Genomic DNA, 17,123 nt, shown 5'->3' with positions numbered 1-17,123 from the left:
AATTATAAATATTTATGTTAATGATAATTTAATATAGTGAAGACCAAGTGAAATCATACATCTAGATTACTATTCTCACTGATTTTAAAATGTGTGTTCGCTTTCATTATTTTTTCATAAACATTCTAGTAAAATTTCTAAATAAAGTTTGATTATTTTAATTGTGGTAATTAGTTAATAACTAAATTGCACTCTATGTGGGATCGATATACATGCTCTATCGAGAACTAAAACTGTAGAACCCGTAAATCAGTAGACGTATAAGCCATGCATAATTCTAGATTTTTTTTAAATTTAATTGACTTCATTGCATGATTATTTTAAATGCATTTATTTGAAGTTAATTATTTATTATTTCAGTTCAGTAGTATGATTTTTAGCATTTCAGTATTTTCAGTGAGGCCGGACCGGAGTTGGAGTTTTGAGATAGAATTTAAGATTCGAGAAATATTTCCAGAAGTTAATTTAGCTAGTAACTAAGTTCATTTAAGTTAGAAAGGGAGGTTTGAAGATTTAATTTAATTATTTGAGGTGATTAAGAAATGAATTCATTTAAGTTATTAAATTAAGGGGTTAGCTCACTAAATTATTTAAAGGATTAGTAAAGCTTTCAAGGATTATTAGTTGACTAGATAATCAATATTTCCCTTTATTTTATCATGCATTTTTCGGCCACCCTTAGTGCTAGAAGATTCATTTTTCAACTCATCAACTTTGACCAATTCTTTGCATGTAATTAGTAGGATAATTCTAGGATTTTTGGGAGCACAATTTAATTAAATAAATGGACATATCCTAGTCTAGAATCAAGATAAATTTCGGCCACCACCTCCTAGAAGCATCCACCAACTCATTTGATATCAAACCATAATTCAAAATTCAAATTCAAAGGGAGTGGACTTGGTCTTGATCCTTCCTTATATCTTGCACCCACTTCCCTCACCCTCCTAACCATTTTTCCCCCTCTCCTTTCTTTCGAAATCTGAGTGAAAATAAGACCCTTTTCAGAGGTAAAAATCGTGAGCCATAGCTAGGGAGAAAGGCAAGAAAATCGAGTTCAAGGAAGGTAGACAAGAAGCGCTCCACCTCCTCCGTGCCGTGTCGTCGTTGTTTCGTTCGTTTTCTTTCGAAACGAAACCAGGCATGTCTAGATTTCTTTCAAACCTCAATCAAGTCATATTATCATTTATTTTTCAGTACATGATCATGTTGTAGCAAGCAAAAATCGAGATCCATGTCAAAATATTTTGGAACACACATGCAGAATTTTCGACTTCCCTTGACAAGCTTCACGTTTTTTCTGAGTTTTGATGGTTTCAGGTATTGGATCGACTCCAGGCTCCCAAGGCGGCTTGTATACATGTATTAGGATGCATTAGGACCATGTTGGTCCATTCAAACCAGCCCCATACTTGCTGGAAAACCGTAATGACAGCAAGTTCCCCATAAGTGCAGAAATGTGATTCGAAAATTCAGTTTGGATGTCAAGGAGGAAGGATCTGATCTTGGCTGCCCCAAGGGCCTTTAGCCATGGTTGGATCACTTCCCTAGCATGTCTAAGACATGACTAAGTTGCCCTTTTGGTGGCTTGGTCCATGGCCCCTCGGTTTTTAATCAAAACGTGAAAACAGCCCCCTCCCCTCTCGGCCCCTTTGGTTTTGACAGCACATGTACTTCGAGTTGGTTGGCTTGGTGTGGATCTTGGTTGGCCTATGGCCCTTAGCCACGGTTCATATCATGCTCCTAGATGTCTAGATCGTGCCATGGTCAATCAAATGGCCACTGGAACGACGCAAGACATCGATCATAGCATAAACACTACACACGCACGCATGAGGGCCCTCGGTGAGAACTTTCGGGTGGTTGCTGGAATGAGGCGAATTGTGGCTGGCCTAGGGCCCTTAGCCATGGTTCAAATCATTCCTTGGGACGTTGTGGAGAGGCTTTGGTCGGTGGTTCAAGCCCCAATGGCCAAAAGTCTCGCAAACGACGCGATGCAAGCTAGGTCGCAGCTGCTGGAAATTACAGCAAGTTGCTGTGTCGGTTCAGAGGCTCGTTCGAGTTCTTGGTTGGCTTTTAGCCCATGGCCTTGGACTGGACAGTGCCTCATTGAGTTAGGAAGGTCATGTTTTTGACCGTTTGTCATTTGGATCATTTTTGAGGTCGTACGAGAATTTACGGTGCAATGTGCCAAATTGACTCTCGAAAGAGCGTTTCGTGTTTTGGCCTCCATTCCACCTAGATTTCGACCCTATCATTTTAGGAACATTATTTTATGATTTTTCAGCGTATTTTAATCATGACTATACGTCAGTTCAGTGTCGGTTCAGGTTGGCTCGGAGTCATGATTAAATGCGAAGTCATTAGGCGTCATAGTCGCATCTTTTGAACGTAAATTGCATAGTTGGTCATGTTTAAACTATTGCATATTTTTCATGGCACAGTTAGGTTGCAGCGAGCCTGGGAACGAACCAATCCAATCCAGTTGGTAAAATTACAGGAATTTTCATTATGCCAGTTAATTATTTTACGTGCATTAAACAGAAAATGATTATTTTTGAGATTTATGCGATATGGCTTGTGGTTCATTCACTATGTGGGAGTGTTATTTTTATACGGTCGCCAGTGACCGATCAGTTCAGTATGGTACCACCCGGTCGCCAGTGACCGGCCAGCTCAGTTCAGTTTCAGCCTCCCCGATAGCCAGTTACCGATCAGTTCAGCTTAGTGCAGTGGCCACAGGCGTAAAACATAATCTCAACAGAAAATTTTACCAGATATTTCAGTACAGGCTCCAAGGAGCAAATATTTTTACAGTGATTTCCAGTTCAGTTATGCACGTATTATAATTGCTCAGTACAGATTATTTTCAGTATGCCTCAGGACAGGATATTTTATCCCATGCATATTTTAAATTCAGATTTTTAATCGTTACCTGCGATTTATGCATGCTGAGTCTTTAGGCTCACTAGACTTGATTGTTGTAGGTACTGATGAGGCCAGGGCCGAGGGCGGGGACCAGTGAGCCAGCTTGGGTCGGCAGTAGTGGCACCCGAGGACCTCAGTGCAGCAGTTGTTATGTTTTTCCGCAAACAATTTTTATCAGTTGATGGATATTCTTAAATTGTGATTTTTGGAAAACTTTATTTTCTTCCGCTGCAATTATTTTGAAATATTGAACTTGTTTCACCAGTGATTTTATGAGCGAGGCCATTAAGTTCTTTAAAAAAAAAAAAATTTAATTTTCCGCAAATTTTCAAGCAAGTAGTTCGAGGGCCTTTGCAAAAACTGACACCATACACTTGCAGGTAGCAAATATTGCAACAATAAGTAGTAGCCTGAACTACATCTCAAGTTCCCTCTTCTTACATGTGGAGGTAAGGGGGAATCTAGATAAGGGGAACTTATTTATCCATTGTTCAACATTGCCTTAAGGAGGATTGACACAAGAGTGAAGACAAGCGGCTGGAAGGTCAAAGGTTTCTTGAGATGGAGAAGTTGAGACCACCTTCAGTGCAGAGAATATTTCAATACTCTACTATTTTAGAAGAAAATAATTGGTCAAGAATAAGCTCAAACAGGTAAGTTCCGCACCCCAGAAACTTTTTTAGGTCAGAAACATCTAGCATTTTGAAGATAACAACCATGTACTCATCTTCCATGTGGCCAGGACCATGGGCTCATCTAGTCATCCAAGAATATTTCAAAAATAAAAAACTTAGCGTCTGGTAGTGTCTTTGTAAAGATATCTACAGCTTGTTGATCTGGTGAAACTTGAGTATTTAGGATACAAAAGACCCACATTAGGAGTGCTTTTCAAATATTTAAGGATTCTCTTAGTTTTTATGTAATGTGATTTTTTATGATTAGATTGAAATCTAGTACATAAACGTGAAACATACAAAATGTCTGGTCGGCTAGCAGAAATCTACGATATTGATGCAATCAAGTCTCGATACACTATTGCCTCAATTGATTTTCCTCTTTCATCTTAGTATAGATTAATTGATGAACTCATAGAATTAAAAGAATCTCCACAACTTTCCATTACAAATTTCTTGATTAGATCTTATGTATATTTTTGTCTTGGTCGATGAAGATTTCATTGTCTAGCTGCTTGAATTACGATCCAAGAATGAAAATTAATTTTTTTTGAATAGGTACTTAGTAAGGCAACTTGTGGCTTATGGTTTATTGAATATTATGTTATTAACAATATATATTTTAATAATATTTTATGCTTTATATATTCTTCCATTTACGTTTTTTATATACTAATGCAAGCTGCATAGATAGATAAAGATCATGAATATCCTATGGTACAATGAGGTCGTACATATGATGATGATCATGAAACACATTCAAAGGTTAATGAATATTCTAAACTTGTTCTTAGCCGATTCAGCCATCTCAAATAAGGATAAAGGTCGCTTGAGACTAGCATCTATGATGTTGTGTACCAAATTTCATTGGTAAGGATATGAGGATGTCTAATAATACATGATGAGTTCTCATATGATGGTCACTAAACAACCCTCCCTAAGATTTTGCAAGTGATTATCATTTATCGAGAGGATAATTTCGCAGTTAGGTTGTACACCATTAGTCCTTATGACCCAAAACAACGTAGAAGCTCTATGTACCAGTGCTTCACTTTGACTCGTTTATCGGTTCCGCATGAGCCATTAGGTGGCGAGGTTAGGTGTAATATCGACATATGTAGGAGCCAATACATTGTATTTGGGGATTCACCGCTCACCCATTGGTGTGGATCATATGTGATTTGATGAGTTAATAGTTCAAGGAAAATCTGCCCAGAGTATGAGATGTGCTTTAGGGTAAAGTTGTTCCTTAGCTGCACATGTGATGCCTCTATGAACAATCAAACATACATCACATCATTATTGAATTCATATGTAACCCTCCAAGTTTTTATGATTGCAGTTTCGATTGGGATATATGAGATGAAGGGAAGTGTCTTACAATAATTAATATGACAGAAAAAGAGAGAAATTTGCTGCTCGTGGACCGACATTCAAGGATGATACATCAATAATTATCCAGCACAAAATGGACGCCCTATCTCTGTCGATGATGGTAAAAGTGAAAATGCACCCCTGGTATATGAGAAGACCGACATTTTTCATGCCTTTGACATAGGGGAATGCCAAGATGGTGAGAAGCCACCCTCTGATGTTTGTCAAATCAAATTGGCAGTGGTTCCGGCTATTGAAGTAGTAGTAATGACATAACAAATTCAAGCTGCCGAAACAGAAAATCAAGCAGAATTTGTTACAACTGCTCTTCTCTCATCTCCTCCCTCATATGTTCATAATGAAGATCTCCTAGATATTCTGTTAATCAATATGGATGAAGTTACTAAGTCATTCCCACAATTTGAGTTTGTCAATCAAAGATGACCTTTCTGCACCGATTATGCGAGACCAGAACGCTGAAGAGTTCCATTATAAGTTAAATCATTGCCAACTACTCTGAACGGTACAAAAATACAAGTTGATCCGATTATTTCTCCAGAGAATTTGACCAGTTCGGAGATTGTCATTTAAAATGCAACAAGACCAGATTATGCATAGATTCAACAAATGGCCGAAACTCCTACCCATTCAGCTGCTGATGACCAGACCATTCTAATAGCTCATCCAGTCGTTCCAGGTCCATCTTCTACGGAAATAATAGTTATGACCGCTCCTTCTCCCTTTGAAACAAATTCTAAACATGTTTCCTCTCTTTAGATAAACTTAACATCTTCTTCAAGTTTGACGAGTCTAATTCTTCTCAAGTAATGTTTATTTAAATCTACTCTTAGATGAAAGATTTGACGAAATCAGTTTCTAATGTAGACTTCAACTCACACTATAGCCTTTGAAAACTTCAAGAAACAAGTTATGCATGAGCTAATTTTATAGAGACAAATTTCAAGCTATTGGCAGAACAAACCGTCACAAAGAAGCAATTCGTCGCAATTAATGTTGAACTATCGAGGAAAATTACTCGATCCAAACAACATATGGACACACGGTTTGATCTTCTCCAATGATCTATTGGCAGCTACTTGTAGGAAGTTGTTGACTTTATGCAGCATGGCAATGAAAAAATGGGGAAGTGATTGACTATTAAAAGATTGAAGATCAGAAGCGTCAAGCTGAGAGTGCAGAAGTATGAAGATGTTAAGAGAGGAGAGCAGAGGAGACAATTTAAAGAAGATAGAAGAAAAAAGGGCGGTGGCAGCGACAGTTCTACCTCAAGTTTTAGTAGATAGGATATTTTTCTTTTGTAGGTTTAATAGAATTTTATTTTATGCACGTGTAACATTGATATTTCATTTATTCAATGATATACAATTGTTCTTCAAAATTCTCTGTTACTTCACTATTATTCTGTAACAGTTGTATTTTGTCTTGTAGCTTGATTTTGTCATCACCAAAATGGAGAAATTGTTAGAATATTTATACTATCCGAAGTTTTGGTGATTGAAAAATAAAAACATTGAGTTGTTTTGGGATTTAGCCTCTTATCAATAGTAATTTCGGATTTTCAGACTGCTAGATCAACTCAAGACGTTCTTACAGAACATCAGAAGTTAAAACCACGAATTATCTAAACTATCTTTTCAAGTGACCATCTGCCATAATACCAAATCAAGTCTTAAATACAGTACATGTGTTTAAATCGTTAAACTTCAACTACACTACAACCAACCAGATATGAGAAATTATAAAGATATTACAAGTCAAGTCGTTCAATAACTTTCAGATATATAATGATTACCTGGCATCCTACCAACTCCCGGATGGCAGAAAGTTTTCTATTTCTTCTATGGCCTATCAGTTTTTTCAGAATCTAGAAGCTTAAAGTCGAAAAACGCAATGGATATTAAATGAGCATTTAATGATATGCATGATGACTGAAAGCAGCGTTTCCATTCTTTCGGTTAATAGTACAAATATTGTTGAAAAGAAAATTCAAATATTGGAGCTTTTCAACTATATATATGTTATTTCAAAGTAAAGAACAAGTTCAGTTATATCACGATTACAAACTTACATTTTTCAAGTGGATTCATTCAATATTTCTGAGAACACATAAGACATCATAATTCAAGTTGCTCAACTAGCACACTGTTATAAGAACTTATCAAATCTTCAAGGATCACTTTGTTCTACCCCAACTAACTCAAGTCGTTCCAGCTGACCGCTCGGTTACATTATATTTTCTGGTGAACCGAATGTTCTTAAACATCCATAACTTGTTGAAGTGTATAATAAGAGTTTCAACTTAGGCGGTGATAAGTTCTAGTTGAAGTGAGTTGATACAAAGATTTGTATTAATCAAAGTCTTTTCGTAACATTCTTTCTAAATGGAAAAAAGGGTGACATAGGAGTGTTTATTTCCGAATAATCATAAAATACTCGTCTCTTTACATTACGCAGATTTTACTATCTATTCATATCTAGTCGTTCTGGTTAATTAGTCAAGTCGGACTGTTTTCGTACGTATTCATTTTCTTAGTGTTCCAGCTAAGCTAGCCATTCAAGAATATATATTAACAACTTAAAAATTATTAAGGTCAGCTCCAAAATTTTAAGGCACTTTATTCACCTCTTCTAAACTCTAATCTGATCCCAACAAAATACATTAATAGATAAATATTTCCTTTTATATCATATTACTTTTTGGCCGAAACTTTACATCAAGTTGTTGAAGTTCCGCTGCTTGATCCAGGCTAGGTGAGCCGTAAAAGAATGAAGTCATATTTTAACAGATAATATTGTCTCTACTAACGACAGATAGGGGTGGGCGTGGGTCGGGTTTTCAGGTTTTCGGGTTCGGGTATCCGAAATTTCGGGTACCCGACACCAACCCGATCATGTCAGGTACCCGTAGCCATGAGCCGTAGCCTAATGTTATAAGCCTACATGACCTATTTATCTTGTCACATTTATCCAATATACTAGTAGAGAAAAGTTGTTCAAGTCAAGCTTATGAATATCTGAGAAACATGGTTATCAAGTATGAACTTTAATCATTTGCATGTAAGCATCTCATTGTGTGACATTATTTTTGGTATACTTGTGTTGAATATCTTATGAGCCAAATAATCCCCCGATAAAGTCCTTTGTGATCTGTGTAAGTAATTTGTATTTTAATGAACTATGAGTTGAACTGAGCTGAAGATTTCTTGAGTTTATAAGGCGAGGAGATAGTGTGGATTTATTTGAGCATTTGATTGAGTAAATGAACATTTACATATCACACACGCACGTGACTCCTGAGTAATTGTGAATTACATGAAAATGGATAAGTCAGAGGCCAATTTCAATGCTTGCATGTCCATGACTTATAGTTGTTAAAATTAAAGTTTTGATTGAGTTCTTATTTTATTTTGCTCGGGACTAGAAAAAGTTCAAGTTTGGGGGATCTGACAATTGCACGTATTTTATACTAGAATCCATTTGAATTACGTTAGTCTCAGACAAAATTAAGTTTGATTTTTGTTGTTTTTAAGTCGTACATGAGATAAAAAAAAACTATTTAATAGTTGATGGAAATTAAAGGTGTTTTCGAGTGTGAAATGTTGGTGGACAAGAGCCGCATCGCCAAGGATAAAGCGCTGCAGTGCTAAGGCCTCAACTAAGGAAAGAAGCACCTAAGCGCCACATTGCAGCGCCGCAGCGCCAGGACATTCAAAGCATAAGCACCGCAGTGCTAGACGGTCAGCGTCGTAGTGCCTAAGCCACCGAACAAGAAGCTCCAAGGCACTAATGTACATGCGCCGCAACGCCAACACCTTCGACTGACGGGCACCTAGGCACTGGATCAGAAGTGCTAGAGCGCTAGTACCTGCGAAAACTCGACTAATGGGCGTGATTTTGCGGCCCGGATGAAAGATAAATAGGAGACTAGGGTTGCAGATGAAGAGGCAGCCGTTTTGGGAGAAAAATTCAGCAAGAAACAAGAGAAAACACGGGGATGAAGAATTGGAGCGCAAGGATTGATCACGAAGACGAAGACGAAGAACGACGAATCTCGGGACAGAGCTGCCACTTATAAATTCTCATCTAATCTTTTGCCTTTTTATTTATTGTGTTGACATGTCTAAACTATCGAACATGATTTTTTTTTGTTTATATTCCACTATGAACTAGTTTTTCATTCTTAAGGGTGACGTAACTTTGTTGATATGATAATTTTGATTCGGTTGTTTATGTGATTGAATTTATTTTGGTTTAATTGTGTTTCTTTGTTTTTATTCAACTTCAGTTTACTGGCTAAAAATTGTTTGTTGTCTGATTAATTCTACAAATCGGGTGAGGGACTAGGATTATAGATCATTAGAGACATATCGTTGAATGTTTATATCATTCAGAAGGCATATAACTTTAGCGAGACATAGGTAAGATCATCATTTGCATATATCAATTAAACTTAGGTTTTTATTATGAACGTTTGGATCGAAGTTTGAATGATACAATTTATTCGTCACTTGAGAAATGGAGAATAAAATAATTAAGTGTTCTTGGCCATTAAATACTTGGAATTCATGAATATAAATGCAACCGGGAATAATTATTGTGGAAACTTAATCATTCCTCTAGATATTTTCTCTCATTGATATTTCTCCATTCGGTGATTAGATTAATATTTAGTTGCAATTAATTCGTTTTAAGCAAACCAAATCATTAATTGATTATTATAAATAAAATCGTGACTATTTTAAATATAAGCACTGCTATACGTTTACTAAAACTCTCCTCATGAGAACGATACTTTACTTTCATATATTAAAACTTGACAACCGTGCGCTCGCGAGCAGAAAATGCGCAACACCTTGTATGTCTAGCTAGACTTAGAACTCTTAGGTTCAACATAGCCAAGTCCTCTATGGCTTATCATGTTTATATATTGTGTTGGACCGTAAATTTTCATTGATTATTATTTGGAATAGTATTCACAAATAACCATTCTCAGTAGCCAAAAAATTGAGTTTTATCCTAAGACAATCAAGTTTCTTTTGCTGCATGCAGCTAGAAGTTGCTTTACTTATCTATCAGGCATTTCATTTACACCTTTACTTACTCAAATGACTATGAAAGTCTTTTGAACTCATCTACCATGCCATGTAGTGCTGTCATGATAAAACTCATTCATTTAAATTCAATAAATCTAAAGTCAAATATCGTATCATCAGTAGTATCCATCTCAACATCATCAGCATCCAACTCAAAATCAGCCATCGGGCAATGGACTGGATCTTCTACACTCTCGCTGGATGAAGTCTCTGAGCTCGATGTTTTTGAATCAGAATCTTCCCAATTGTTTTTATTTTTTTAATTAGCAAGCATTTTCCCATCCTTATTCTTCTTGAATGATATATTTTCATCACTGGAACTCTTCTCAAAAGATTTATTTTTATCTTTCTTGGGTTTGTTGTCACACCCCGGGACGGGGGTTGGTTGACACCGGCGTTGCTCTCAAATTTACATTCGAAAACAACAAGCCTCAAAAGTACAGAATTCAGAAACCATTCTTTTATTCATAATACTGAATATTCAATGTCTGATACAACTCAATTAATAATGTTTTACAGCGGAAATGTAAAACCAGAAATACAATGTCCGAACAGATGCAGCGGATATAAAATATAAATCAGAACTGAAAACAACGATCTTCATCACCAGCCCCAAAATTGAATCTGATATTCTTCTTCTAACTTTTCTTCATCGTTCTTATCTGAGATGGGTTTGGTGGGTGAGTGATAAGGTTGTCACTCAGTAAGCAGGGGCGGAAATAACTCTCAGTTTTCGAAATCGTTTTCAACAAAAACAGTAATACAGTAATATACAGAAACTTATATTTTCATAACAGTAATCAGAATTCAGAGATCACAGGTTTCAGAACAGAAATCACAATTAGTAAGCACTGAGCACGTTAGTGAATTTCATGGCTAAACTGATATCAGTCCCCTATATGTTCTCTCCTCTAAGGGGTGAGGCCAGAATCAGAATCAGAATTCAGAAGTGTTCAGAATATATATTCCTACCATTAGTTCACTAGGGAGTTTCAGTGCTTCAAAATCATATATCAGAAATCAAACATATAGAACTGAACTTTAAAACAGAATTATCAAACGGATTTCAAGATATTTATATATAAGCCCACTTACTGTAATTTGCTAGAGTTTTTCGGTTGAAGTCTGGAAATCTGCTTGCCTCGCTACTGGATTTTACAGCTTCGAAAAATGCACTCTCTTAGCTCTAATTTCAAGTGATAACTCAAGATTTTGGTAACATCAATTCAGAGATTGAGGGTACTATTTATAGGCCAAAATCTGACTGTTAGCCTTCCAATTAATGACCATAATCTGCCATTAACAGCCTTTATTTCATGTTAAATGCTTCAGTTACAAGTCCTGAGCAGAACCAGTAGCTATCTGCTTGAATCTCGCTACTGAACTCTTCTGTTGCTGGATTCTTTCTGCTGGATTTTGTCTGCTGGAAAAATACCATCTTCTGAAATCTAAGTTGCTGCTGGAATTGTTAGCTTCTGCTGAAATTTGCTAGGTGCTGCTACTGCTGAAATTTCAGGTTCTCACATCCCTACCTCCTTATGAGAAGTTTCGTCCTCGAAACTTGACTATGCATGATCTTCAAAGAGATAAGGGTATTGTGCTCGCATCTTTTCTTCCAACTCCCAAGTAGCTTCTCTTTCGGTATGGTTGGACCATTGTACTTTGACATATGGAATAGTTCGTCGCCTCAGTACTTGGTCTTTGTTATCCACAATTCGGATTGGAATCTATTTATATTTCAGTCCTTCATTTAAATTTCCCTCAACCAACAGTGGTCCAGCTTCAAGAATATGACTAGGATCGGAAATATATCTCCTCAGCTGCGAAACGTGGAATACATTGTGAATTCTTGACGTGTCTAGTGGAAGTGCTAATCTATAAGCAAGTGTTCCCACTTTCTCAAGAATTTCAAATGGTCCGACGTATCTGGGATTCAGTTTCCCAGCCTTATTGAATCGGATTACACCCTTCATGGGTGACACTTTCACATATGCCTTTTCTCCAACTTCAAATTCCACGGGTCGTCTTTTCTGATCAGCCCAGCTTTTCTGTCGATCTTGTGCAGCTTTTAATCTCTCCTTGATCAAAGCGACTTTATCCACTGTTTCTTGGATCATTTCGGGTCCAACAATGACTTTTTCCCCTACCTCATCCCAATATAGTGGCGATCGACACTTTCATCCATACAGAGCTTCGTATGGTGCCATTTCAATACTGCTTGTGGTAACTATTATTGTACGTGAACTCAATTAAGGGCAGATGTTCGCTCCAATTACCACTGAAATCTAGAGCACATGCTCTCAGCATATCTTCTAGAGTTTGAATTGTCCTCTCTGTTTGGCCATCGGTCCAAGGGTGATATGCCGTACTAAGAGTAACCTTAGTCCCCATAGCTTGTTGAAAGCTCTTTTAGAATCGAGATGTAAATCTAGGATCTCTGTCTGATAGTATGCTAGCTGGTACTCCATGTAATCGCACGATCTCGTTCATGTACAAGGTGGCTAGCTTGTCCAAATTATAATTCATGCGGACATGTAAGAAATGCGCAGATTTTGTGAGTCTATCTACGATTACCCAGATGCCGTCATGACTTTGTCTAGACTTTGGTAACCCGACAAAAAAGTCCATGGAGATATGTTCCCATTTCCATTCTGGAATTTCTAGAGGTTGCAGAAGTCCTCCAGGTCTTTGGTGCTCTGCCTTGACTTGCTGGCACACGTGACACTTGGAAACAAATATTGCCACGTCATTCTTCATTCCACTCCACCAAAAATTTTTCTTCAAATCTCTGTACATCTTGGTACTGCCAGGATGGACTGAAAATTTCGACTTATGTGCCTCAGACATTACTTTTTGTCGAAGGTTATCGATGTCTGGTACGCACAATCGTCCTTTCATCCACAAGATTCCTTTGTTATCTGTCTCAAAATCTGGTGATTTCCCTTCTTTAACTTGCTCTTTTAGTTTCACCAAAGCGAAATCTCTATCTTGACTTATCTTGATTGTCTCTCGAAGACATGGTTGTGCTGAAAGTGATGTCAGGATCACCTTACTCATATTCTTTCGACTTAAAGCATCTGCTACCTTGTTGGCTTTGCCTGGATGGTAGCTTATTGTCAAGTCGTAATCCTTCATGAGTTCGATCCATCGTCTTTGTCTCATATTTAGTTCCTTTTGTGTGAACAAATATTTGAGACTTTGGTGATCGGTGAAAATCTCACACTTAGATCCATAAAGATAATGTCTCCAAATCTTTAGTGCGAATACCACTGCAGCTAGTTCGAGGTCATGCGTTGGTTAATTTTGTTCATACGACTTCAACTGCCTTGATGTGTATGCAATCACCCTTCCCTCTTGCATGAGTACACAACCTAAACCTTCTTTAGATGCATCACTGTAGATGGTGAAGTCTTTGCCTTCAGTTGGCAATACCAACACTGGCGTGGATGTAAGCTTCTTCTTCAAAGTCTCGAAGCTTTGCTCACATTTTTCACTCCATTGAAATTTAGAGTTCTTCAGTGTGAGCTTGGTGAGGGGTATGGCTATTGACGAGAATCCTTCAACAAATTTTCGGTAATAGCCTGCTAGTCCCAAAAAGCTTCGAATTTCTGTCACATTCTTTGGCCTAGGCCAATCTGAGATTGCCTCTACTTTCTTAGGGTCCACAGATACTCCTGCTGCTGATATTATGTGTCCCAAGAATGTGACGCTCTCTAGCCAAAATTCGCATTTCTTGAACTTGGCGTACAGTTTCTTTTCTCTCAGTGTCTGGAGGGTGAGACGAAGATGTTCCTTGTGGTCTTCTTCACTTGACTAATACACTAGAATGTCGTCGATGAATACCACAACAAACTTGTCAAGAAACGGTTTAAACACTGTATTCATGAGATCCATGAATACTGCCGGAGCATTTGTTAATCCGAACGGCATCACCATGAACTCATAATGTCCATATCATGTTCGGAAGGCTGTCTTCGGAATATCATCCGTCTTGAACTTGAGTTGGTGGTAGCCTGACCTTAAGTCGAGCTTAGAAAAGACCGTAGCTCCCTTGAGTTGGTCAAACAAGTCATCTATTCTTGTAAGTGGATACTTGTTTTTGATTGTGATCTTATTCAGTTCTCTGTAATCAATACACATTCTCATGCTTCCGTCCTTCTTCTTTACAAATAGGACAGGAGCTCCCCACGGAGATGCGCTTGGTCGGATTTGCTTCTTATCCAACAATTCTTGAAGTTGATCTTTGAGTTCTTTCAACTCTGCCGGAGCCATTCGGTATGGTGCTTTTCAGATTGGTGGAGCATTGGGCACTAAATTAATCTCAAATTCCACCTCGCGGTCGGGAAGCTCGCCAGGGAGTTCTTCAGGAAAGACATCCGGGAATTCTTGTACTACCGGAATCTCTTCTAGCGTAAGTGTGGTTTCTTTCTTTACCTCGCTTAACATAGCTAGGTAAAATTCTTCTCCACTTTTTATGGCTTTCCAAATTTGAGAAGCAGAAACAAGAGTCTTTCGTTCTTTTGTCTTGCCATGAAATAAAGGTTTCTCTTGGCGTGGAGCTTGGATAGTTACCGTCTTTCCCTGACAGTCTACTAAAGCATGATTCTTGGCTAACCAATTCATTCCAAGAATCACGTCGAATTCCACCATGTTTAGTTGAATCAGGTTTGCCTTGAAGTTCTGATCTTCTATGAGAACACTAATATCCCGATATAAAGTGCGAGTTTCTAAAATTCGATTTGCAGGAGTTGCTAATCTATATGGTTATTCTAAGTTATCAAGCTTAGCTCCTAACTTCTTGGCAAATCTCTTAGACATGAATGAATGCGTAGCACCACAATCAAATAACACATAAACAGGTATATTATTGATTAGAATGGTACCAGCTACGACATCATTTGAGTTGTCGGCCTCTTCTTGAGTAATAGCATAAACTCGAGAATTTGGCTTGTTCTCTTTAGGCTTGTTTGGAGTTGTTCCTCCTGCTGGTCCATTCCTTGGATCTGGAAGAGGACATTGAGCAATGCGATGGTCCATCTTTCCACAACGGAAACAAGCTCCAGAATTCCTACGACATTCACCAGTGTGTGTGAATCCGCAAGTTTGGCACTTGACTCCTTCTTTGCTTGATTGAGAAGAAGTGGTTCCTTTAGCTGGAGCACTGGTGAATTGATTGCTTGAAAACCTAGGCCTCTTGAATTGCTGGCCCGATTGGTACTGGCTTGACTGAGGACGTTTGAGTTTTTTCTCGCCTTCACGCCTCTTGATGTCATTCTCAACTCTGATGGCGGCTCCCATCAATTCATCAAAACTATTGGGCTCGATAACAGCAAGAGCAGATTGAATACGGCTGTTCAATCCCTTCTTGAAGCGATGCATCTTCAAGGTCTCGTCTCCCATGATGGTTGGGGAGTAAGTTCCCAATGAGTGGAACTTGGATGAATACTCCACTACTGTCATGTTTGGTTCCTGAACCAAGCTTTCGAATTCTGACAGCCTCTGCACTCGAACTGCTGTCGGGAAGTACTGCTTCAGAAATGCCTCTCGGAACCTTTGCCAAGTGATAGGTCCCACCCTTACCATAGCTGGTGAAACTCCTTCCCACCATTTGGCTGCCTTATCCACAAGAAAATGTGTAATCACATCTACCTTGATTCCTTGTGGAACCTCAAGTAGTCGGAGATGATTCTCCACCTCTTTCATCCAATTTTTTCCGACCTCAGGATCGGAGCTTCCATCGAAGTTGGGGACTCTTGCTCTTCGGAAAGCCTCATAGTGCTGTTTCGTCCCATTCTGAGCTGGAGGTGGTGGCGGTGGCTGATTAGCATTAGGGTTGACCAACCCTTGTAGTGTGGTTGCCACAATCGTGGCTATAGCCATCAAGTCTACTTGACTGAGGCCAACTGCTGGTGGTTGCTGTGCATCTTCGTCATTACGGTTGTTGTTACGGTTGTTGTAACGAGGGTTGCGGTTGTTTCTCACCGGTCTTCCGTCCATTTCCTACAATTATAAAAGTTCTAAGGTTGATGACAAAATAGAGACTAAACAAAGGAAGCACGATGATAGAGTAATTGCTCAAAATTTAAATATGAAACCAATGGATAGAATAAATTTTATTGATTTCCACAAAAGTGCAATTACAACTGAACTTCGAAAATTTGAACAGAAATGCAAATGGAATAAGTGTCATTACAAAGAAAACTACTACTGATGTTCTAATCTATCACTTCTCCTAATGCCAAATCCATAGGATCCTCTTCAACTTCTTCTTCTTCTTCGGGATCCTCCTCGGGTTCTTCTTCATGATTGGCTACTACTGCTTCCAGATGTTCAATATGACCATGCAGAACCGCATTCTGGTCGCTAAGTACTTCAACAGTGTCCTGTATCTCTTGAATCTGAGCATCAGTCTGTTCACTATACTGATTATGCTGGTGCACGAGTTGGTGATTTTGATCCTTAAGTATTTGGATCTTCTCCACTAATGTATCACGTAACTCGATGAATTCTGCGACAGTCTCTTGGGAGGTTTCAAACTCTTCTTGAGCCTTCCTATTCCTCTCTTTTTCTTCATGCAGATAATGAGCATAACGTTGAACATTACTTCTCAAGTGTTCTGCTCTACGCTCTAATTCATCTTTGTCCAGCTCTAAACAATAGTTATGTTCCTTGAGTTTCTCTAGCTTCCTTTCTAAGCTCTTAATGTAGCTACTCTGGTCAGCCATATCCTACATCCAAAACATGAGAGTGAAGGTTCAGAAACGATATCAAGAATACAAGTCGAACTATAGACAATTACTGGAATTAACAGAATCAGTATGCCAATAACATTTAGTAGAAGAAAATGACTCAAAAATTTTTTGGTCTCAGAATGGCGTGAAAATTTTAATAAAAATCCTTCACATCAAGAACATGAATGGTACCAAGTTTGGTGTAAAAATTCTAAGCCATTTGGAAATGAAAATTCCTCAAAGTTTCAAAAATCTGGAAAATTTTATGGAAATGATGATATCCCTATCTAAACGAAGGATTT

The sequence above is a fragment of the Primulina tabacum genome, chromosome 15, assembly GCF_025594145.1.
Source record: "Primulina tabacum isolate GXHZ01 chromosome 15, ASM2559414v2, whole genome shotgun sequence".
Lineage (NCBI taxonomy): Eukaryota > Viridiplantae > Streptophyta > Magnoliopsida > Lamiales > Gesneriaceae > Primulina > Primulina tabacum.
The sequence above is the reverse complement of the archived record's forward strand: the minus strand, read 5'-3'. Positions refer to the sequence as shown.